Source organism: Caretta caretta, chromosome 3 (assembly GCF_965140235.1).
Source record: "Caretta caretta isolate rCarCar2 chromosome 3, rCarCar1.hap1, whole genome shotgun sequence".
In the NCBI taxonomy this organism is placed as follows: Eukaryota; Metazoa; Chordata; order Testudines; family Cheloniidae; genus Caretta; species Caretta caretta.
Window position 1 is genome coordinate 179,492,092 of NC_134208.1, and position 25,123 is coordinate 179,517,214.

The following is a 25,123-nucleotide window of genomic DNA, read 5'->3' on the forward strand; positions in this document are numbered from 1 at the left end:
AGGAGACATAGGGTGACGGTTACCTGAGCGGGCTCCATGCTTGCTGTGGTATGGCGTCTGCACAGGTAACTCAGGAAAAAAGGCGCGAAATGATTGTCTGCCCTTGCTTTCACGGAGGGAGGGAGGGAACGGGGGCCTGACAACACGTACCCAGAACCACCCGCGACAATGTTTTAGCCCCATCAGAGTGCTCCATTGTGACTGCTCTGGACAGCACTCTCAGATGCCCGATTGTTTGCCATTGCTCTGACGCTGGGAGGGGCGCTTACAGGGTTGGCTTCAGGGAGCTAAAATCAACAAAGGGGGTGGCTTTACATCAAGGAGTATTTCAGGCAGGACTTCACGGAGGGTTCCAATAAGAAATGGTGCACCTAAGTTATTGTCCTTATTGGAGCAAGAAGGTTAGCCTGGCCTCTGATTGATACATGGCTAGATTTACCTCGCTGCACCTTCTCTGTAAGTGACTGCAGTGTGATCTAGAAGAATGAGTCCCCTAGACAGGGGAGGGGGGGAAGCAAATGAGTACAAAACAAATCTGGTCTATTTCTTGTTTTGACCCACTCCATCTATCTTTTACATCTTTGGCTGGCAGCAGACGGTGCAGAAGGACTGCATGCCATCCACATCTCATGGCTGCTCGGCAGAAGATGGTACAGTACGACTGCTAGCAGTCCGTATCGCCTGCCCGCTCACCATAAGACGGTTCAATAGGACTGACTGCAGGACTAAAGAGAATGACCTGGTCAAGTCACTCCAAATTTAGTCCCTGTGCCCATGTCTGCCCAGGCGCTCCTGATCGACCTCACAGAGGCGACCAGGAGCACCTCAGACATGACGATGACGGCTACCAGTCGTACTGTACCGTCTGCTGCCACAAGGCAAGGGGTTGCTGCTACTGTGTAGCAATGCCGTACCGCGTCTGCCAGCACCCAGGAGACATAGGGTGACGGTTACCTGAGCGGGCTCCATGCTTGCCATGGTATGGCGTCTGCACAGGTAACTCAGGAAAAAAGGCGCGAAATGATTGTCTGCCCTTGCTTTCACGGGGGGAGGGAGGGAACGGGGGGCTGACGATATGTACCCAGAACCACCCGCGACAATGTTTTAGCCCCATCAGGCATTGGGATCTCAACCCAGAATTCCAATGGGCAGCGGAGACTGCGGGAACTGTGGGATAGCTACCCACAGTGCAACGCTCCGGAAGTCGACGCTTGCCTCGGTACTGTGGAAGCGCTCCGCCGAGTTAATGCACTTAATGCACTTAGAGCATTTTCTGTGGGGACACACACACTTGAATTTATAAAACCGATTTCTAAAAAACCGACTTCTATAAATTCGACCTTATTCCGTAGTGTAGACATACCCTGAGAGGTGTTTGTTGCTGGTGCAGATGTGGCTAGTGACAGTTTAGGTTTTAGTGATTGTTTTTAGTCGTTATCCTCTAGGCAAGGGGAGAGGGACACCTAACGCAGGAAGCTGCCATTTAAGTGTTATAGTTTCTGACTTTCTGAAAGTTATGTATATCTCACATTTATCTTGTTTATTGCTACCCAGGCCCATTTTAGCTGAGAGTAATAGTTAAATGGAAAGCATCATTTATTCTACTATAGTTTTGGGAAATTACAGTATTTTCACAGCTTCTGAGTGCTGAGGAAAGATTTGTACTGCAGGAATGAGTTATTTCCTTGTTAGAAAAGAATGAACAAAGGCTTTTTTCATAATCTATTTTTATTTACAATATGTCCATAATTTCTGTTACTGGTTTTGAACAAGGATGGATAAAAACAGCAAAAACTTACATAGATGTAGCCCCACTTTCACAATGTCAACCAAACAGCCAGGAATTCCAGATCCCAGTTAGACTAAATTTTTTACATCTCCCCAATAAAGTCCTTTTCTAAAAGCATGTAGATTTTAAATAATTTATAATGATATTATAAATCATGTCAGTCTACATCTCTACCCCTCCAAGTAGGATGCTATGGGCTGATACATTTGTTCATCTTGGACAAGCCAATTGTCCATCTTTATCCAGCTACTCTGCAACATAATGGTTGCAAACTAGAACTCAGTGAATTTCCCACTTCAATATAACAATTTATTTTCCTTTGCAGACCAATTTTAAATGTGTTATGCTTTTCTTTTTTCCTACTGTAGGATGTGTAAAGAAAGCCTGAAAGGTTCTCTCTTTCAATGTTCGTTTTTCCTGCTTGCCTTTTATTTTAGAAATGTCAGTAATGTCAAATCTGATCTTCCATTTTTTTCTGGAGAATTTATTGGAGGTCTCAATTCAAAATCCACATCTTCCTGGGGCCTATATTGACACTGTATCGTCCTAACTAAGAACATAAGAATGGCCATACTGGGTCAGACGAAAGGTCCATCCAGCCCAGTATCCTGTATACCGACAGTGGCCAATGCCAGGTGCCCCAGAGAGAGTGAACTTAACAGGTAATGAGCATATGATCTCTCTTCTGCCATCCATCTCCACCCTCAGACAAACAGAGGCTAGGGACACCATTCCTTACCCATCCTGGCTAATAGCCATTAAAGGACTTAACTTCCATGAATTTATCCAGTTCTCTTTTAAACCCTGTTATAGTCCTAGCCTTCACAACCTCCTCAGGCAAGGAGTTCCACAGGTTGACTGTGCGCTGAGTGAAGAAGAACTTCCTTTTATTTGTTTTAAACCTGCTACTCATTAATTTCATTTGGTGGCCCCTAGTTCTTATATTATGGGAACAAGGAAATAACTTTTCCTTATTCACTTTCTGCACACCACTCATCGATGGAAGTGCTGCACCTCTCGCAGAGGTGGAGTTATTAGGTTGACATAGTGGGCGCAGAAGCGGATTTACCATTAAACATACTGTGCGGTGGCACTGGGCCCCCAACAACAGGGGGCCCCCCAAAATGTGGCAGCGCAGCAGGGCTCAGGCAGGCAGGCTGCCTGCATGCCATGGCCGGTGGCCCTGCGCCGCTCCCAGAAGCTCCGCAGCACATGGAGACCCGCTGCCCGCCTCCCTCCAAGGGACACGCGGAGACGTACCAGCAGCAGCACAGCAGGGCTAAGGCAGCTCCCTGCCCACCCTGCCTCCCTCCCTCCGCACTGCACCACTCCCGCCCCGAGTGCTGACTCCACAGCTCCCATTGGCTGGGAACTGCAGCCAATGGGAGCTGTGGTGGTGGCACCTGCGGGCAACGGTGTGCGGAGACCCCTAACCCCCCTGCCTAGGAGCTGCTGCCAGAGGGGTGTGCTGGTTGCTTTAGGAGCCGCGCCGCCTGAGGTAAACACCACCCCCCAACCCCCTCCTGCACCCCAACCCCCTGTCCCAGCCCAAGGCCCACACCCAAACTTCCTCCTAGAGCCCGCACCCCTCACCCCCTCCTGCACCCTTACCCCCTGCCCCAATCAAGGTACCTCCCTTTATTTTTATTTACTTCCTATTACTTAGAATATAGGATGAGGATGACGAAAAAAGAATGAAAAATGGGGGGGTGGGAGGGGATGAGAGAATGTTCTTTTTCTTGTGTGGGTTCTGAGGTGGGGGGGGTCCTGAAAATGGAGCTGTGCACAGGGCTACACTAACTCTAAATCTGCCACTGAGTGGGCGACTTATATCAGCGGGAGCACCTTGCTAGTGTCCACACTTACATAGGTACGTTGATGTAAGCTGCCTTATGTTGACCTAACTCTGTAGTTTAGGCCATGCCTGGGTCTCCCACCTGCCAGGTGGGTTCCCTAACCACTGGACTGCAGAGTCAGTCATTCTCCCCCTCTGGCAGAGGGGCGAGAATTGAACCTGTGTCTCCCACTTCTCAGGAAAGTGCTCTAACAACTGGGATAAAAGTTATAAGATGGGCAACAGCCCTCCTACGCTCTCCAGCCAGATTTTGAATTGGACCTGATCCAGGTGGTGGCCTCTGAGCATGCCTAGTGAGTTCTCCTAGTTAGTAAAGTGTGGTTAAATAATATGTGAGAATGTGAACTGATCTTCCCTGAAAGAAAAAAAGCACATGGAAAAAATTACATTATTTTGCCTTAAACCACAGGAATTAGAAGGTGTGAGTTAGTTTGTGGTGGTGGCAGAAGTTTTGATTGGTAATTAATCCTATATATAAACCTTAACAGCCATAGTGACTGAAGGGATTTAAATCACAGTTCAGGACTCCATTACAATGGTGAATAGACTTGACATTGTAAGCATCTTGTGAACAATAGGACAATTTGTGCAAGGATAACATTGTGACACCCTGATACCCCAATATTCAGCACTGTCATGTAATTAGGATACATCTTATACAAAGTATGCCTTGTGAGGTGTCATTCTAAGAATCTTGATCTGCTAGACAGTAATATCTCATTGGATTGTATGTGCTATTGTCGTATGTGAAGTTAGGCTGTGTATGTGTTACTAAACATGTCGTGCGGTTGAAAACACCCACAAACAGCCTTTCAGGTACGACAGTAAAAAAAGGCCAAAAAATGTTAATGGCTTATTGACGAAATGCATACAAGCACAAGGATTACTCCAGGAACTGAAAACAATAGAAACCGCTCAGAGATAACACTACACAATGGGAACTCTTTGACCCAGGTCACAGCAAAGAGCTTTCCAGCAAGTGGGGAGAAGATATAAAAGGGGGGAAATGACATCATGGGGGGACCTCACTCTCCCTACAACAACACACTTGGAAACACCTGAGGAACAAAGACTGAACTGTTGGAAGTGATGGTCCCAGGCTAGAAGGACTTTTAGCCTGCATATGAAAACCTGAGAAAGTCAAGGCAACTTGAGCCTTAAGAATCTGCTAGCCTGTGTATCACTCATGGTGACAATTTGCTGATTTATATCCTACCTATCTAGTGTGTTAAGATTAGTTTGCGGCTTTTGTTTATTTACTAAGGTAATCTGCTTTGATCTGTTTGCTATCACTTATAATCTATCTTTTGTAGTTAATAAACTCGTTTTGTTTTGTCTCAAAAACCAGTGTGGAAATCATACTTGTGGCAGAAAGCTGTTGCATCTCTCTCTCCACATGGAGGGAGAGGGTGAATTTTATGAGCTTACGCTGTATAGTTCTCTGTGCAGCGCAACACTATGCAATTTTGGGTTTCAATCCGGAGGATAGTGTGCACTTGCGTGCTGGGCAATTCCTTAGCTGAGCTCCCCCATTCAGAGCTGATCTCAGCATCTGTGTGAATATAGCTGCAGCTGGGTGTGTCTCTACCTGTGTGTGTGCTGGAAGGGGACTTGAGAGCCTGGCACAGCACTACAGAGTAAGAGGAACCCAGGCTGGTGGGAGAGGCGGGCACAGTGGTATCTCAGTTCTAAGTGGCGCCCCGGGGGGAACCTGTCACAAACATTATTTTATTTTCCAGAATCAAAGACTCAACTAACTTTAGGTCCAAGATACCTACGTCCAGTATCCAGACCACAAAAATGAGCTCTGACACCAATCTAACAGCCTTTACAAGAAACGTTATTCAGGGGAATCTTTTTTTCCCCCTCACCAAACAAAAAAGCCGGAGTTCATCAAGCCAGCACGCTATTCCTTTGGAATCAAGTTGGTGATCTTTTTTATTTTAACTCTTAGCAAACTGGTTAATCATTAGGTATGTAACATCTTAAGGCCTGGCTATTTTCCTGTGATTTTGGAAGAATAGATAAGTGGGAGAATAGAGTATTTCTAGCTGCTGGGAAGTGAGACCAGACAGTGAGATCTGATCAGCCATTGCTCTCACCTGCCAGGATCCTCAGTTCCAGCCTGCCTTTCTGCTGTGCCATGTCTTCTTCCACAGCTGAATCCCTCCCTCAGGCAGGAAATCAGCAAAGGCAAAGTTAGACAGGTTGCAAGATCAGGCCAGGGAAAAAGAAGAAATGAAATGGATCACAGAGTGCGTTCATGCTAGGAGTCTAGGATGATAGTTAAGTTTGGTTGGCAGCTTGAAGCTGGCAATCAGTTGGAGCTGGGATACATCTTCCACATAGAATCATAGAATATTAGGGTTGCAATAAACCTCAGGAGGTCATCCAGTCCAATCCCTTGCTCAAAGCAGGACCAACACCAACTAAATTATCCCAGCCAGGGCTTTGTCAAGCCAGGCCTTAAAAACCTCTAAGGATAGAGATTGCACCACCGCCCTAGGTAACCCATTCCAGTGCTTCACCACTCTCCTAGTGAAATAGTTTTTCCTAATATCCAACCTAGACCTTTCCCACTGCAACTTGAGACCATTGCTCCTTGTTCTGTCATCTGTCACTGCTGAGAACAGCCGAGCTCCATCCTCTTTGGAACCCCCCTTCAGGTAGTTGAATGCTGCTATCAAATCCCCCCTCACTCTTCTCTTCTGAAGACTAAATAGCCCTAGTTCCCGCAGCCTCTCCTTGTAAGTCATGTGCCCCAGCCCCCTAATCATTTTCATTGCCCTCTGCTGGACTCTCTCCAATTTGTCCATATCCCTTCTGTAGTGGGGGGAGCAAAACTGGATGCAATACACCAGGTGTGGCCTCACCAGTGCTGAATAGAGGGGAATAATCACTTCCCTCGATCTGCTGGCAATGCTCGTACTAATACAGCTCAATATGCCGTTGGCCTTCTTGGCAACAAGGGCACACTGCTGACTCATATCCAGCTTCTCGTCCACTGTAATTCCCAGGTTCTTTTCTGCAGAACTGCTGCTTAGCCAGTTGGTCCCCAGCCTGTAGCAGTGCATGAGATTCTTCCTTCCTAAGTGCAAGACTCTGCACTTGTCCTTGCTGAACCTCATCAGATTTCTTTTGGCCCAATCCTCCAATTTGTCTAGGTCACTCTGGACCCTATCCCTACCCTCTAGTGTATCTACCTCTCCCCCCAGCTTAGTGTCATCTACGAATTTGTCAAGGGTGCAATTCATCCCATCATCCAGATCATTGATAAAGATGTTGAACAAAACCGGCCCCAGGATACTCCGCTTGATACCAGCTGCCAACTAGACATAGAGCTGTTGATCACTTTGCGTTGAGCCCGACAATCTAGCAAGATTTCTATCCACCTTATAGTCCATTCACCCAATCCATACTTCTTTAACTTGCTGGCAAGAATACTGTGGGAGACCGTATCAAAAGCTTTGCTAAAGTCAACATATATCACATCCACGCTTTCCCCATATCCGCAGAGCCAGTTATCTCATCATAGAAGGCAATCAGGTTGGTCAGGCATGACTTGCTGTCATAAATATAAAGGGAAGGGTAAACACCTTTAAATCTCTCCTGGCCAGAGGAAAAACCCTTTCACCTGTAAAGGGTTAAGACGCTAGGATAACCTCGCTGGCACCTGACCAAAATGACCAATGAGGAGACAAGATACTTTCAAAGCTGGAGGGAGGGAGAAACAAAGGTTCTCTCTGTCTGTGTGATGCTTTTGCGGGGAACAGAAAGGAATGGAGTCTTAGAACTTAGTAAGTAATCTAGCTAGATATGCGTTAGATTCTGTTTTGTTTAAATGGCTAAGAAAATAAGCTGTGCTGAATGGAATGTGTATTCCTGTTTTTGTGTCTTTTTGTAACTTAAGGTTTAGCCTAGAGGGATTCTCTATGTTTTGAATCTGATTACCCTGTAAGGTATTTACCATCCTGATTTTACAGAGGTGATTCTTTTACTTTTTCATCTATTAAAATTCTTCTTTTAGGAACCTGATTGCTTTTTTCATTGTTCTTAAGATCCAAGGGTTTGGGTCTGTGTTCACCTATGCAAATTGGTGAGGATTTTTATCAAGCCTTCCCCAGGAAAGGGGGTGTAGTGTTTGGGGAGGATTTGGGGGGGAAAGACGTTTCCAAGCGGGCTCTTTCCCGGTTATATATCTGTTAGATGCTTGGTGGTGGCAGCAATAAAGTACAAGGGCAAAAGGTAAAATAGTTTGTACCTTGGGGGAGTTTAACCTAAGCTGGTAAAAATAAGCTTAGGGGGTTTTCATGCAGGTCCCCACATCTGTACCCTAGAGTTCAGAGTGGGGAAGGAACCTTGACACTTGCCCTTGGTGAATCCATGTTGACTGTTCCTGATCACCTTCCTCTCCTCCTAGTGCTTCAAAATGGATTCTTTGAGGACCTGCTCCATGATTTTGCAGGGGACTGAAGTGAGGCTGACTGGTCTGTAGTTCCCCTGGTTCTCTTTTCTCCATTTTTAAAAGATGGGCACTATATTTGCCTTTTTCCAATCGTCCGGGACCTCCCCCTATCATCATGAATTTTCAAAGATAATGGCCAATGGCTCTGCAAGCACATCAGCCAACTCCCTCAGCACCCTTGGATGCGTTAGATCTGGACCCATGGACTTGTGCATGTCCCGCTTTTCTAAATAGTCCTTAACCTGTTCTTTCACCACTGACGGCTGCTCACCTCCTCCCATACTGTACTGTTGCCCAGTGCACCTGGGAGCTGACCATGTCTGTGAAGACCGAGGCAAAAAAAAAGCACTGAGTACTTCAGCTTTTTCCACATCTGTCACTATGTTGCCTCCCCCTTTCAGTAAGGGTCCCACACTTTCCCTGACATTCTTCTTGTTGCTAACATACCTATAGAAACCCTTCTTGTTACCCTTCCCATCCCTTGCTAGCTGCAACTCCAATTGTGTCTTGGTCTTCCGGATTACACCCCTGCATGCTCTAGCAATATTTGTCTACTCCTCTTGAAAGGGGAGGGTTACAGAGGTGTAAGAGACATTGTTTGGCTCAAAGGAAGAAAGAGAAATAGGGGTGGGGTGTTCTTGCTCTCAAAGTAGGAGAGGAGAGGGATAGGAACCAAATCTACTCCTCTTCAGTTTAAAACCATAAGGATGAGAATGTTCATTCTAAGGGTCAGATTGAAAAGTAAAGGGAAGTTTGTCTAACATTTGATTTAAATAGACCTAGGTCCAGCCACTCAAAACAGTATTAAAATTTGGCTAGGATTTTGCTAAAGATTGCATTGTCTCCTTACATGCAACACAGTGAGAACAAGAAGGTATGGTCATTTAAAGCAATTAGGGCCTCGATTCTTTATACCCTCTGGCTCCTGAAAAATTAGGAGTTTAAATGTTGCCCTTTCCACGGCCACTAGAACAGTGATGTCAAATTGTGTGTGGGCTCAGGCTACACAAAAGAACTAGCAAGCACAAAAGAGCGTGGGCTGCCAAAGGAATGGTTCATAATGGAGATGGGCTGGCAGCTATTACGTTTTGCAGCATTGTGAAGCTATTCGATTCATTCTCATTAATGACATTAGCCCACCATTTCTGCTTGAAAGCAACAAAGAGAAGCTATCATTAGTGTTTCAGGATCTTGAAATATATTTGAGACATATTTCATCAAGTATTTCAGTCAACTCTTACTGACTTGATTACAGTTTCCATTCTTGATGGAGAATTTAAATAGTTCAAATTACAACTCCTCTCAGATGGAACGTATTAAATCAAGAATCTACTATTATAATGGAGTCATCTGATAGCTGATGGGGACCAGGAGAATATATGGGTTACAGTTTCTTAAATTTAGCACTGAATGTTGGCACCCTGTTAGTTTCTGCTCAGTCATTTATTCTCTAGGAGGGAGAACATTGTCTTCCAAACATTGTTGCCAGCTTTTAGTATTTTATATAGGTAGCTTATGAAGAGTGCCAACAAGTAACCAAAATGTATGAACTGTTTCTTCTCCCAGGAGAGAAGCATTTCACCTGGCTAATAGGTAAACTCAAATATGTTTGCAAAATTTTCTAGTGTAAGAAAAAGATTGATTGATTGGCTATAGACTTACAGTGATTCTAGGATTGAAGATAGACTGTCATCCAGAAGCTGTAAGACTAGAGCTGCACAAAACATTTGCAGGCAATGTGAAATTGGCAAATGCTTGGCTTTTCACCAGTTTTGCTTTATGTGCAAAACATTTTCTCACTTATTGTGACATTACCCAGGGTACAATCTGGACTGATAAACAGCTGTGTCCCCTCAGTTCTTCAACCTGGGGTGCCTTTTACACTGCTTTGCTGTGATAACTGCTACTCCTGGCCTACTCTCACACAGCCTCCAGCATGTAAGTTACTCCTAGTTATATTGTAGGCAGTCACTCATGAATTACACTGCAGAGTAACACCAGAAAATTTCCAGTCCCAGACTTTCCCCAGAAAGGTACATCTTGTACTGTCCAGTCCTTTCCTAGACAATACAAGCTCATATAAAGTCCGTAATTTTATTAACAGAAAATGATGTGCACAAATCCTGTTATCCCAAATGAAGTTTTCCCAAACACTTCAATCTAAACACAGTAGTTTAGATAAATCAGTAAAACAAGTTTATTAACTACAGAAAGGTAGATTTTAAGTGATTACCAGTAATGAGACAGAAAAGTTGGAACTGGTTACAATAAAAAATAAAATGCAACTAATACCTAACTTAGCAAGCTAAGTGAATTCAAAGCCAAGTTTCTCTCACCATGTGTTTCAGCAGTCTTCGTGGCTGAAATTCTTTCAGTCAGGATCCCTCCCCCAGTCCAAAGCGGTTTTCTTTGTTCTCCAGGTGTTATGGATTCTGTGGGTAGAGAGAAAGGGAGAGATAATTTGGGGCATCTGCACCCCCTTTTTACAGTTCTCTCTCTTCTTTGAGAATCATCTCCAGCTGAGGTTCAGGAGATGGAAAATCTGTGTGGACGGGAGCCCCCAGCTGTTTCTTTGTCAAGATGTAGATTTTTGCCCACATCCTCTTTCCTACCAAAGAACGACCACTTAACCAGATGATGGTCCATTCGATTTTGTTGATACCTGACTGAGGTGCCAGCTTTTGTCTCAGGGGAACTGGTTTGTGGCTGCTCCACCGGACTTAGAACACGTCTTAGTAATACCATACAGAGGAATCTGATAACTTTACATGCAATGTTGCCATACATATTTTACCAGGACAATAATGATCAGCAAATTATGAGTTTTCAAATGATACCTCACAAGGTATACTTTGTACAAAATTTATCATAGCACTGTACCAGGGTGCTGGGCTGGGACTCCTGAGCCAGCCCTCTGTCACACGAGCTCCAATCAAAGGGGTTCCATTGGAGCTGCCTAGAGAAACCTGTTCCTGATTGGAAAGGGGGAAACAGCTGCCAGCCTGATTAGCCTGAGGCTGCATAAAAGCCTCAGAGGAAGGAAGCCAGACAAGACAGACAGAAAGGGGGAAACTAGAGAGTAGAAGCTCTTCTTTCCTGGCTGCAAAGGCTGGGAAGTCCTTCAGATTGAAACTCCCATGCTGTATATGGTGAGAAGGTGGTGGGATTTCACACTGTAAATAAACTGCACTGGTGATTGCTGAACCAGAAAGTCTCTGAGTGGTTTTTGGAGCAGAGCAGAGGCATGAGCAAAGGGGGCCCTGCTATGCCCTGTTACACACACTCCTTTTTTCTAAAACATAAGCTTTTTTTTCCTGTTTATGCACCTATCCCTCACCAAAATGAAAAAAACATGCAAGATATGGCCCTGTTATATACCTGTCGATCAGTGGTTCCCAAACTTGTTCCGCCGCTTGTACAGGGAAAGCCCCTGGTGGGCCGGGCTAGTTTGTTTACCTGCCGCGTCCGCAGGTTCGGCTGATCGCGGCTCCCAGTGGCCGCGGTTCACTGCTCCAGGCCAATGGGAGCTGCTGGAAGCGGCAGCCAGTACACCCTCGGCCCGCACCGCTTCCAGCAGCTCCCATTGGCCTGGAGCAGCAAACCGCGGCCACTTGGAACCGCGATCGGCCGAACCTGCGGACGCGGCAGGTAAACGAACCGGCCCGGCCCGCCAGGGGCTTTCCCCGCACAAGCAGGAGAACAAGTTTGGGAACCACTGCTATAGATATATGTAAAATCCTTCTCTGATGGGCCTTGTACTCTCCAGCCCCATTTGACCTGTTTTGTAGACCTCAAACTCCCTGGTGTACAACTGAATACCCCAAAACTTTTTCCTGGTCTGCAGTCATACCACCTTATCCGGTGACCCTATCTGACTTCAGGAACCGAGTACTGTCAACTGGGGCAGTATTTGAATGGAACCCATGTCCCAGCCTGGTGTGTAGGGGCACTGTGCTGCTGGAGGTGCCATCTTTCACATGAGGTGTTAAACAGAAGTCCAGACTACTTGTGAGCATCAGCAATCTTAAAGCACTTTCGAAATGAGGTGGTAATTCTAGTCTTCTAGCCAAGTTCCAGTTCAGGTAATTACATTCTGCCTCCCCACGTTCCCACTGCAATTTTAAGTCAGGGTGGAACTGGAGCTGGTGAGGGAAACAAATATCTTCACTAGTCCATGTACTGTACCTGTGTCTAGAAACACAGGTGGGTGAATGAAAAGGAGCAGTGTTGCAGTGTCTGGCCTAACAATTATCTGGGAGGGTCCAGAAGGGCTGCTGCAGATTCTACAGTCATCCTTTGTAACATTGTCATGGAAGAAAGTGCACGGGTATCCTTCACAAGGTTATTTTTATTACCCCTGTGCTACTGAAAGTGTGCTATGTGTCCCTGGGCCTATTTGGAACGATTACCTCTCAGGTTTGCTAGTCAGTGGAATGTCCCCATAACACTGTATGAGAGCAACCTCTTCTTCAGTAAATTCAGAAAAAGGAACCTCATCTCAGCAGACAAAAACCATGCTCCACTGGGTAATGGGCAACCCATGTTTGATCACCTAAACAAATGGCTTTATTATACAAAGTTACAAGCACTCTGCAACTCCCATGAATTAAATATGGATTTAGGGCCTAACTTTAGGAACCCATTTTTAAAAATCATAGCTGGTGTTCTTTGCGTCAGTCTGGAGTATGGATGGAAAATGATAGTTCCCAATGTGATCTTACATGTTTAGAGTATATATTGCATTTTGGGGTGAAAGTTTGCTACAATAGCCCATTATTTGCTGTATATGCCTTTTCTGCAATATTTCCCCTTCACCTAATCTGAGAAGGCATAGTGAGGTGGGGAATTGACCAATCTGAGAATTATTTGTATTTTTGATGTTCTGCACATTTGCTGGGTCTATGTGGATTTTTCTATTACCTACTGGTCACCATATAAACCCTTCTTGGCTTAATAAATGTTTTTGGTCCAGAGTAGAAAAGGGGTATTGTGGCATTTGGCAAAAGTGTTTGGTATCATAGCTTCATTTGAAAAGCTGGTTTATGAAAAACCCAATGGTGGAGCATGGACCTAGAGTGACAATGCCCTGGCAGCCTGAGTCCTCAGAGCAGGCCAAGTTTTGAAAACTCCAGCACTGCCCATCTTCACATTTAAAAATTCCCCTGATTTGAAGCAGCCATATTGAGTACTCAGGTTCCCTGCTACATCCCCAAATCATCTCCTCTGGTAAATCATCTGTGCACAGTTAGGTTGTTAATATGCCCAGGTACAACACAGTCCAGGTGGCCTAGCTACACAAAAAAAAAAACAAGGTTAACATTTTAGCACTAAACGAACTGAGGATTTTAAACATCTTGATAAAGCTTTCTATGCTTCTCCCAGCTGCTTATCATTCATATATGAAACAAAAACCTTCAGACTTATCAAACCCATAACTATTCATTGAGTCACCAAGTCTGTTTTTGCCAACTGGAGTCTGAGTATATAGCCCATAAAATATAGGATTGCTTATATTACAAACCTTGGAAGATGTAAAATTGAAATTGGTTTGTTTACTGCAAATCATCATCATCATAGAGTCTGGATAGGCTGGGATTTGAAAATAAATATATCAGAGTCTTCTTTAGACACTGATTCCCTTTATAGGTTGTGTGGGGGATAAATCTCACTACAGATGCAAAAATGATTATTAATAAAATTCTAATGTGCTATTGTAATGTTAGGTTATTACAAACCTTGTCTGTGCCGTTACTGAATTTTAAGGGACTCTTATATTTTCATATACAGGATCTTTGGAGATTATTATTATTATTATTATTATGTTTTCATTGCTTATTTAATCATATTAAATGTTCAATTAAGGAAAACTTTTAGGAAATCTACTTTCTGTCAACCAGTGAAAAGGATGAAACGTGTCAAAGAAGAGGAAACTGAAATGCAGTTTTATAACTTCTATTTTGCTTTCTATACTATTTTTTCTATACTATGTTTTAGAAGATATATCTAAGTGTTATTAAATATGCTACACAAAGCACAATAACTAAGAGCCTTTGATTGCAAATGGTAAATGTATGGCAAATCTAGAAACCCTTTGATCAAAAGGCACATAAACCAACAGAAGTGTTTTATCAAAGAACAGGACACATCCCTCTTCTATAAGATACCAGTTTGGTATAGATATGGTCTTTATCTCAAGAAAAGAGACTTTGTAAGATATTTCTGTTTTAGAAAGAGTTCTTGTTGTGTAAAAGAATGTGAGCCTGTTTTTTTCAGGATACTTTAAAGAGGAGTGATGCTTAAGATATGCTACCAGAGCTATCAACTAAAATAAAGTCTTAAAAATGGGATTCTTTTACCCCTCCTCTCTTAGCAAAGAGAAAAACCACTAGTTTAAACCCACACAAAGAATTCTGGAAATACTCTTATTGAAACTGATAAACCCTCTAAAAACTTTATTCTTCAAAGGTTAAGGGGAACATTTTTGGTCAGGGAATGTTTTGTAGACGACACTTCTAATTCATGTTTCCACTTAAAGGTGAAAGCTTTTGTTGGTCCTCAAATGCTTACAATGATATAGCTTCTTTTGAGATGGATATTTGCAAATATTTTATATCTAAATGAAAGCCTTCATATAAGAATTGCCTCATTGTTGTATGAATAGTAAGATGTTTGATGTCCAAATATAGCAAGATCATTTGATTCTAAACTGGTTACTAATGTAAGAAGACATTTGAGTGTAAAAATATTGAAATTCATTAGTTATCTGGCAATGCCTAAGCAACCCCTCACCAAACTCAGCAAGACAAGAAGAACTTCCCAAAGATTACTAAAAAGAAAAATGACAGGTTTCAGAATAAATTGGTTAGTCTCTAAGGTGCCACAAGTACTCTTTTTCTTTTTTTAAAAAGAAAAAGACGATAGCTTCTTTGATGATCACTTAAGTGTAAAGACTTTAAAAATCTTTTGAGTTTAAAAAGACTATTTTGAGAGCTGAAGGACCTTCACAGAAAATAGAAGTGTTTGGACTCATTTGAAACAGAATTTCAACTCCTGTTGAACCCTGAGGGAACAAAAGGGATATCTCAGAAAACAGAATGGATGGAAGAAAGAGTTAAACTCTACCTTTCAAGATGTCTGAGAGTTTCCCACCACAAGAACAGAAGCAATTACAACTCAGCTGCATGTGCATTAAGCAGATTCCCTATTCATGAACTGAAGGTGCTATCAAGGCCAGCCCACAACAGGGTTGAGCCAATTAAAAATAACAGCAGCTGATATTCAAAGTCAGCCAACCCCCTGAAAGAGACATGTTTTTTTCAGTTCACCTCATACCAGTACTGTTGTGCAATCTCTTTATTATGAAAGTGCAACTTACAAATGTAGATTTCTTTTTGTTACATAACTGGACTCAAAAACAAAACAATGTAAAACTTTAGAGTGAACAAGTCCACTCTTGTTCAGCCAATCGCTAAGAAAAACAAGTTTGTTTACAGTTACGGGAGATATTCTGCCTGCTTCTTATGTACAGTGTCACCTGAAAATGAGAACAGGAGTTTGCATGGCACTTTTGTAGCCAGCATAGCAAGGTATTTACATGCCAGATATGCTAAACATTCGTATGCCCCTTCATGCTTTGGCCACCATTCCAGAGGACATGCTTCCATGCTGATGACACTCATTAGAAAAAAATGTGTTAGATAATTTGTGACTGAACAGCTTGGGAGAGAACTGTATGACTCTATTTTACCCGCATTCTGCCATATATTACATGTTATAGCAATCTCGGATGATGACACAGCACATGTTGTTCGTTTCATTGCAAATTTGGCAAAATGGAAAGAAGGTATCAGTGTGAGATTTCTAAAGATAGCTACAGTACCTGACTCAAGGTTTAAGAATTTGAAGTGCCTTCCAAAATGTGAGAGAAATGAGGTGTGAAACATTCTTTCAGAAATCTTAAAAGAGCAATACTCCGATGCGGAAATGACAGAACCCGAACCACCAAAAAAGAAAATCAACCATCTGCTGATGGCATCTGACTCAGATGCTGAAAATGAATATGTTATATATATGAATATATCCACTCTGCTTTGGATCGTTATCTAGCAGAACTCGTCATCAGCATGGACGCATGTCCTCTGGAATGGTGGTTGAAACATGAAGGGACATATGAATCTTTACTGCATCTGGCATGTAAGTATCTTGCAGCGCCAGATGTAACAGTGCCATGTGAACACCAGTTCTCACTTTTAGGTGACATTGTAAACAAAGAGTAAGCAGCATTATCTCCTGCAAATGTAAACAAACGTATGTGTCTTAGCGAATGGCTGAACAAGAAGTTGGACTGAGTGGACTTGTAGGCTCTAAAGTTTTACATTGTTTTGTTTTTGAGTGCACTTATTTTTTGAACATAATTCTACATGTGTAAGTTCAACTTTCATGACAAAGAGATTGCACTACAGTCCTTGTATTAGGTGAATTGAAAAATACTATTTCTTTTGTTTTTCACTGTGTAAATATTTGTAATAAAAATAAATATAAAGTGAGCACTATACACTTTGTATTCTGTGTTGTAACTGAAATCAAAATATTTGAAAATGTAGAAAACATCAAAAATATTTAAATAAATGGTATTCTATTATTATTTAACAGCATGATTAAACACAACTAATTTTTTTTAATCGCTTGACAGCCCTAATATCAAGGATTTCACAATTTGGCCTCTAACAGTTTCAAGTTAGCTGTGGTCTATAAATAATCCTTCTGGAAGATAGTTGGAGCTTTGTTTACTGAAGTGCTAAAGGAGTCGTATTGTAGGTAGTTGGAAGATGAGCAAATACACAAACTAGAGAAGTGAGAACTGCCTGTAAAGGTCTGGCATACATTGCTTGTGGGGGGTGGAGAGAGAGAGAGAGAGAGAGAGATAAGAGCTGTAGTTAGCCATGCAATTAAGGCTGGACAGGTCCACAACCAGTTCTACTTTATTGGCAAAAAAGAGCAGGTGCATGAAACATCAAAATATTTAATGATAATTTTTATGTGAGTGACAGCAGGCTGAGAAGTGACTATATTTCCTGGATTTCCTAGCACAGCAGAATCCCTAGAATTGGCCTTGGCAAGGTCCTTTCCATCACATGCTTTCCAGCAGCTGCTTTCTGTCTGGCAAGTGGATGGGACATAAAGGCAAACAACCTCTCAGTGCTGAAAAGCTAAAAAATCTGACACTTCATTCCCTAAACTTGGAGGGCTTATTTTATATCAGAGGAACATACATGATTTTTAAAATCAGCCCCTATAATGTCAGTGGTGGCAGCCGTTATTTGGAAAAAATTCAGCTGCAAAACTCACCTAGTGGGGTTCAGCTCTCTTATTTTGTCTCTCTAGGCACAAAAATTTCCTAGTGATCTCTGGGAGGTTCATGAATGGAGAGAGCAAACGAGCACAATATCAGAATCAAGTTCTGATCTATCTTCTGAGAGAATTTAACTTTTTAAAATAACAGCTAAGAGTCAGGAAGTCTATTAACCCTCCCCCCCAGAATTTGGAGAGACAAATTCAGTCCTGATGTAACAACTGATTTCAGTTGAGTTACACCAGCAATGACTTTGAGCTTGGTTTCTAGGTGTAGTGGATGTAGATGTGTACTTGATATGTCAGTGTCATTTCTCCACTCCCCTGTTAACTCCAGTTAGCTGGGAAGGGATTGAAATTTAGGAGAATCTTGTGATCTATTTTATTTAATCACAGCGTTCTTGTCAAATTTAATCTTCAGCAAACTCAGATAAACAGAACCAACAAGAGTGTGAAGCTGAGGATGGCAGTGTGACATGCATGCTTACAGCCTTGTTTACAAAGGAAAGTTCTATCAGTTATTCAGGAATAACTGCATCAGTGGAAATTCTTATTCTAGAATGAGTGGCTTTTTTTGGTTTAGTTTGAGCCCCTTCCCAAATGATATAAGCTAAATTGAAAAAAGGTGCTTCTAATGGAATGTGTGTCCACAGGGATATACTGGTATAACTATGTCTGCTTAAATTTACACCTTGTTATAAATGATTGTTGGAGCTCTTGATTTGCGATATATCTTTTTCTATATTGGTGGAGGAGAAAGGAATGGTGGACAATCTGGGGGCCAACTATTTTGACAGCATCAAAAAGCAATATACTCTCTTGTGCCTTGTTGATTTTTTATTTATTTATTTATTTTGAAAGGGGGCTTCTGAGGTACAGTAGTCAGATTACCAGTCAGAGAAGGCCTTGTGGTTCATATACAATAAGCCAACATATTTTAGGGTGCTTATCCAAATTGCCAAATATTTAGTAAAAAGAAAAGGAGTACTTGTGGCACCTTAGAGACTAACCAATTTATCTGAGCATAAGCTTTCGTGAGCTGTAGCTCACGAAAGCTTATGCTCAGATAAATTGGTTAGTCTCTAAGGTGCCGCAAGTACTCCTTTTCTTTTTGCGAATACAGACTAACACGGCTGTTACTCTGAAATACTTAGTAGTTTGCCTATCACCAATTTTCACCTTTACCTTATTCTAGAAAGGGCGATTGGACACTGGACAAAAATTCTCTGTGGGGAAAGCTGGTTGCTTCAGATTGAGATCATAGTCATGTTTTAGGCTCAGGGACAAGTTTCCTAAATACAGGGTGTTGACAATGGTAGTGTTAGTTGATCTAAGGCAGCAAGCCATTCACCAAAGGAATGTGTGAACAGGGGGTGATGTGATATAAACCAATGGTAAAATTTGAAATTTCTCATGAATGGAGGGACTGCATTTCCTTCACAGCTAAAACACTTAACTTGGATTCATCAGTTGTTCTTAAGATTTGAAGCCAAAGATGACAGGTGGCACCGTATTTAATGTGCTCTCAATTGATATTCCTCCCACTGAATAAGAGCTGTTGATGCAAGCAGTGCAGATGGATCCTCAGCTCAGACTACTAGTCCATCATATGACTCAGGAACCAAATGTGCTTTTATGTGCCAACTGCAGCCAAGACATACTACAAATCTGAAGCATAGGTTTATTTTTGACTCCGTAAAACATTTCTGTAGAATGTATCATTTTGCTTTTTTAAACAGTTTAGTGTCAGCACACTAGGGAAAAAAGTTTAAAATTATTTCATTTTTGGAAAGGAGGTAGAAACCAAACAATTCTAACAGTTAATCAATGTATTTAAAATGGATAGAATGGACAAAACACAGTGTGTGCTTAATACTATTATTGCAAATGGAATTAGAATTGTTTTCTAAAACTGCTTGTTTACCTATTTCAAGTTTTCTGAAAAATACTGATCCCATTTGTGAGTGCCAAGAAGGCAAATTAATTTGTACCAGGATTACTGTTTTGGTGCTAGCAATGTTTTGTATGTGATGTACAATAGATAAAATAATGTTTAATTCTGGTTTCAAAGACAGCTATGTAGAGTGATATTGTTGATTTGAAGTAACATAATACAATTTTAAAATTAACTTGAAAATACCTGCCAATAGCAAAAATATAATCAAAATTATAGTTCAAATCCAAACACAGAGTAAATCATGTCTAGTTTTCAAATGTCAATTTCTTAAACACTATCTTGCACTGAAAACTGCTGCTTGCATAAACCAGTCACAATCTACCTATATTCCTGATTGTCGTGTTATGTAATTTAATTGGTGTGACACCAAGTCCCTCAGTACCAACTGGCAGAAGGCCCACTATACTGTAACTCATATCAGGCCTAACACACTTGTCAGAATATTTAGCCCAACAATGTCTTGTAAGGTATCATAAAAACTGGTGACACACTGACCATGAATATAATTGTGTGATGTATGTTCAAAGAGTTATGTATTTATGCTTGAAATATGTTCTTAATATGTTTTGGCGGCAGTGAATAAACCAAGCTTGCCCTAGACAAAGAAATGTGAAATTACCTCTCTGCCTGGTTTAATTACATGCAGAGGACAATGAAAGTACATATACATGAAAGGTAAACAAAGAAATTAAATTAATGAGTGGTGGAGGAAACATCTTGGTGAGCACAGCGATGGGAGTGGGGGGGACGGGCAGCACTAAAGTCTGAACCCCCAGGGGATCTTTCTGACTCTTGAGGCAAAAACAATGAACTCTGGGAAATATAAGGGGAGCAAAGAGACATTTTAGTTACCATCACTTAGGGAACAAATCGGACAGCACCCTCTAATTCTGTGAACATTGGATCCTCTTGCTAGATGGTCTGGAGATGTTGGTAACTTTATATAAGTGAGAAAGCTGTTTAGGCAAAGATTGTAGCTTGTTAAAGTTAAGTTTTGGACACTAGAAAGCATGTTTTATTTTGTTTGTAACCATATCTGTCTCTTTTACTTTTGCTTAGTATCACTTAAATCTAAGTTCTTTATTAATAAACATTCTTAGTTTTATGTAAACCATCTCACTGCTGTTATGCTGAAGTCAAGAGTTCATCCTCAGCTAACTTAACAGGCTGGTGTGTGCACTTCCTCTTTGGAGGAAGCAAACAATTTCTGTGAGTGTCCAGTGAGAGGGACTGCACATGGCAGAGACACATCTCTGAGGAATTCAGGAACTAGGGTTCACTGTATGTTACCTGCAAGGTAAGTTGAAGATGGGTAAAATCTCGAGTTTGCTGATGAGATGGACAGACTGGTGTGGCAAGAATCTGACAATTTAAGCCCCAGCAAAACTCACTTTTGCTGAAGCAAAAAGGTATCAGTGGCTTACGGTTTTGGGTTTCCTAAGGAGAGTATCAAAATTGGGTATAAGGACACAAAGAAATCATTTTAATTTTTAAACTTCAAAGAGTTCTTAAAATACCTAATTATATTTTAACTAGACTCATACTTAAACATTAGAATGCAGCTTTTAACTTCAGTTTCTGAATGAGTATGGAACACCATTTGTCTTTGTCTAAACTTGCAGCGATACTGTGTTAGCACAATGGTGTTCAGCTGCATCCTTTGCTCTCTTCCTTTTTCAGCAGGGTGTTATTTTTCTAGAATAGACAAGGCTTACCACTTATTTGTAGTAATGTGTGTGATGAGTTGGCCTTTACTGAATAGAATCAAGATCTTGTGTGAGAGAAAGAAATGTGTTAATGTGGTGAGCACCCACCCATTTCCTACCAAAAATTACAAGCCAGAGAAACAAGGAATGGTAGATGAAATCTTAATTTTCTCTTAATGCCAGTTCAGAGATGTGACTCACCACCACACACATTATTTTAGTCACAGGAGGTTTTTACTCAGTAGGGCATACCATGATTAAAGAGAAACAAATTTTAATAATTGAGTACTTTTAATAATGAAAAGAAATAAATCACTTGGTTTGTTTGGTATCATTCTCTTCTGCTCTTTCTGGTGGAAACCACATCTTTAAGCACAGGACTGCCTCATGTGGGGATACTTCTGATTTCCCCGCAACCCCAAGCCCCAGAGGAACTAGAGCTCTTCAAATAAATGGTTGAAAATTTATTTTAAAAGTGGCAAAAATATTTTTTATCCTCACCTCATTCCCTGAAGTGAACAAGCCATTTAACTAAAATTTTTTTAAAAATTCCCTTAAGACAGAGAATAAGCATGGAAAATTTCAGCCCAAATGGTTAAAGTTGAAAAAGTTATAAGCAACTGAAAAGATGGACTTATAATAGAAAGTGATAGGTAGCCTTAACTGTAGCCATTGTTACCAGTTCCACCTATAATTTAAGCACCTAATAAAGTGGTCTGATTTTCAGAGGTGCTGAGCACCCTGAACTTCCATAAATATGGATTTAGATGCCTACTTTTAGGCACTCTTGTCTGAAAGTATTGACTCATATACTTACGATTATAGCAATAGGCATGCTTTGAAAATTGTGACAGTACTGATATGTCTGTAGTTCTAAAAGAAACTAACAGTGCCTGCATTGATTTTTTTGACCTTGCGAAACCAGTGGAGTTTTCCTCTTTGGTCACCGATACATATGTGAACATGATGCACACCATTTCTTGCTGCGCCTATTTGTTTTATTATTGTGGAGTGTTAGTAAAGAAAAATTTACAACACTGAAAGAGTCAGGAAGGGATTCGGTGTGAATTTTTTCTTCTGGAAAATTAAACAGCAATCTCTGAGTATCATAGTCTTTATTTTATGTTTAATTAAGGTTGTCTATTGTATTTCTTCCAGTATCAATAGCTGTACAATTGTTGCCCATTGTTTCAGCATTCAGAACCAGCCATTTTCCTTTATAAGGAGAATTAGTACAAATGTAAAGATCAGAAAACTGAATTTACCCTTAGTAGTAGCTTTAAATCTAATCAGTTTGCAGTTGCTGCCTGGTAATTATGTAATTCTTGAAAGGAATTTCAATTAATTATATTTAGGAGACAACTAGCTGTAACAGCGATCAGTACTCCTCTCATACACTCAACATAGGCTTCAAACTACACTCGTTAAGTCAGTGGCAGAATCAGGCACCATTTGAACTCCACTTTAATGACTGAAGAACTTAATCATTAAAATGGACCTCTGTAACAGAATCTTACCTGACATTAGATGCTTACTGCTGCCTCAATTTCTTCACTCTAGTTTACTCATTGTCTCATTCTCTACAGGTCTTCTAGCACTTCAATCTGCCACTTTTGGATAAGCCAAATCTCATGTTTATTGTAGAGTTAGCTCTCCAGCCAAATCAGAAAGTCCACCCCTACTTCAGGGCAGGGGGGAAGGAAGGGACATAGGGAGAGATGGAACCAGAAGTCCCACAAAATAAGACAGACATCGAACAAACTCATACTGGGTGTCCCCTTAGGACATCTGGATCAAACCTCAAGTCCACACAATGCTTTTGTCCTCAGTGGGCTATATAGGTCCTTTTCTAGACCCCCCACCCCGGGCTCAGCAGTCCATTTGCTCTATTGACAACAGAAATTGGACTTTTTCCTCATACCCTAGCTGGAACCCCCAGCCCATACCCCTAAGCGAGAGCGAGCATCAGCTCCTTCAACTGTTCATACTATCCTGTTCAGGCTATGCTGCCTCCTCTTGGATCAACCCTTTCTCAAGGCCTCCTAATTCCCTTTGTATTAGAGCTCCTTCAACTATCCTTGTATCAGAGCTGCAAGGACCACCTCTCTCTCTCTCGTTCTCTCTTCGTACCTTAGTTCCCTTTGAACAAGAGATCTGAGCCGGTCCCACTCCAGGCTCCTCGCTTTGGAAAGACCTTCTCCAGCTCTTTACTAGACCAGTGCCTCCTAAAGAAATTATTTTAAAATTAATGTTATTTGATTTTCCTTCTAATTTAGCAGGCTTCCTCTTATAGGAAGCAGCCCCATTCTCTATGGCACATGATGATTGGTCACCTGACCAAACCACCAGCACAAATCCATCACCTGGGAAAAGTAAGGCTGAGCCCAACTACCATGAAAAAGGACCAGTTTATGCTGTGACAACACTTATCACAGCAGATCAATATGTCTAATCCAACCCATTTTGTACTAGTGTCTCCCAATGCAAGACTTGCTTTTTATTTTTTCTTAATAAAAACAAAATTATTTCAACCTCTTTTGATCAAAGTCTGTCATGAAAATCTCCTGTGAGGTTGTGAATTATTACCATATGAACTATTAGCCAGAATGTTTGCACTGTCAGTGAACAGCATTCCAGAAGTAGAGTTTATGCTTATAAAAGAATGTGCCCTGAGGACATTATGGCTGAGATAGTCAAAGGTGTCTAATGGATTTGGATGCCCAATTCCTATTTAAAATTCATACTTTCTGGGAAACACCAATATTTAATTCGCCTTTGAACCCCAACAATTTCACAGAAGTTGGAGGACAAATGTGACTTCGGCCCTCACATCAGGGTAAACTTGCTAAACTGCTTTTTGGTAAACCATGAAGCCACAAAAAGTGGATTTTGAACGTCAGTCGGAGTTGTGGGCACTTGACATTTCTGAAAATCAGTCTGTCAAGGTTCCTTCCCCACTCTGAACTCTAGGGTACAGATGTGGGGACCTGCATGAAAAAAACCCTAAGCTTATTTTTACCAGCTTAGGTTAAAACTTCCCCAAGGTAAAAACTATTTTACCTTTTGTCCCTGGACTTTATTGCTGCCACCACCAAGCGTCTAACAAATATAACAGGGAAAGAGCCCACTTCGCCCCCAAAATCCCCCCCAAGCCCTACACCCCCTTTCCTGGGGAAGGCTTGATAACAATCCTCACCAATTTGCATAGGTGAACACAGACCCAAACCCTTGGATCTTAAGAACAATGAAAAAGCAATCAGGTTCTTAAAAGAAGAATTTTAATTAAAGAAAGAGTAAAAGAATCACCTCTGTAAAATCAGGATAGTAAATACCTTACAGGGTAATCAGATTCAAAACATAGAGAATCCCTCTAGGCTAAACCTTAAGTTACAAAAAGACACAAAAACAGAAATATACGTTCCATTCAGCACAACTTATTTTATCAGCCATTTAAACAAAACAGAATCTAACACATTTCTAACTAGACTGCTTATTAACCCTTTACAGGAGTTCTGACCTGCATTCCTGCTCTGGTCCCAGCAAAAGACACACACAGACAGACAGAGAGAACCCTTTGTTTCCTCCTCCCCCCTGTTTTGAAAGTATCTTGTCTCCTCATTGGTCATTTTGGTCAGGTGCCAGCAAGGTTATCTTTAGCTTCTTAACCCTTTACAGGTGAAAGAGTTTTTCCTCTGGTCAGGAGGGATTTAAAGGTGGTTAGCCTTCCCTTTACATTTATGACACTGTCTCATTTACGTACTTACACGGATAGTTCCCCCTTTTCCCACTATTCCCTTGAGCACACAGAAGCCTTTTGAAATGTCCCACAAGCCATTGCTTCAGGGACTTGTGCTGAGAACTTGTAGACCAGATACCTAGAGGGTCATGAAACTGCAATTGTTGATTAAAGTGCTATGTGTAAGCATGGGGTACAAATCCACCCAAAATGGGATAACTAGCGTGGATGCATAGCACCATTGTTTCTTACACTGGTGAAATC

The 25,123-nt window shown here is 41.6% G+C and overlaps 1 protein-coding gene across 1 annotated transcript in view; it reads right to left on the reverse strand.

Annotated features, from left to right (window-relative positions):
- The window catches only part of ACYP2 (acylphosphatase 2), a 181,266-nt gene extending 157,923 nt beyond the window's left edge, over positions 1 to 23,343 (reverse strand). Inside the window, exons 1-2 of the mRNA XM_048842883.2 lie at positions 23,254 to 23,343; positions 10,446 to 10,541 (exon numbers count right to left, since the gene is read on the reverse strand). The gene's annotated coding sequence lies outside the window, so the exon portion shown is untranslated. The remainder of the gene's footprint in view (positions 1 to 10,445; positions 10,542 to 23,253) is intronic.
- Positions 23,344 to 25,123: the final 1,780 nt, after the last annotated feature.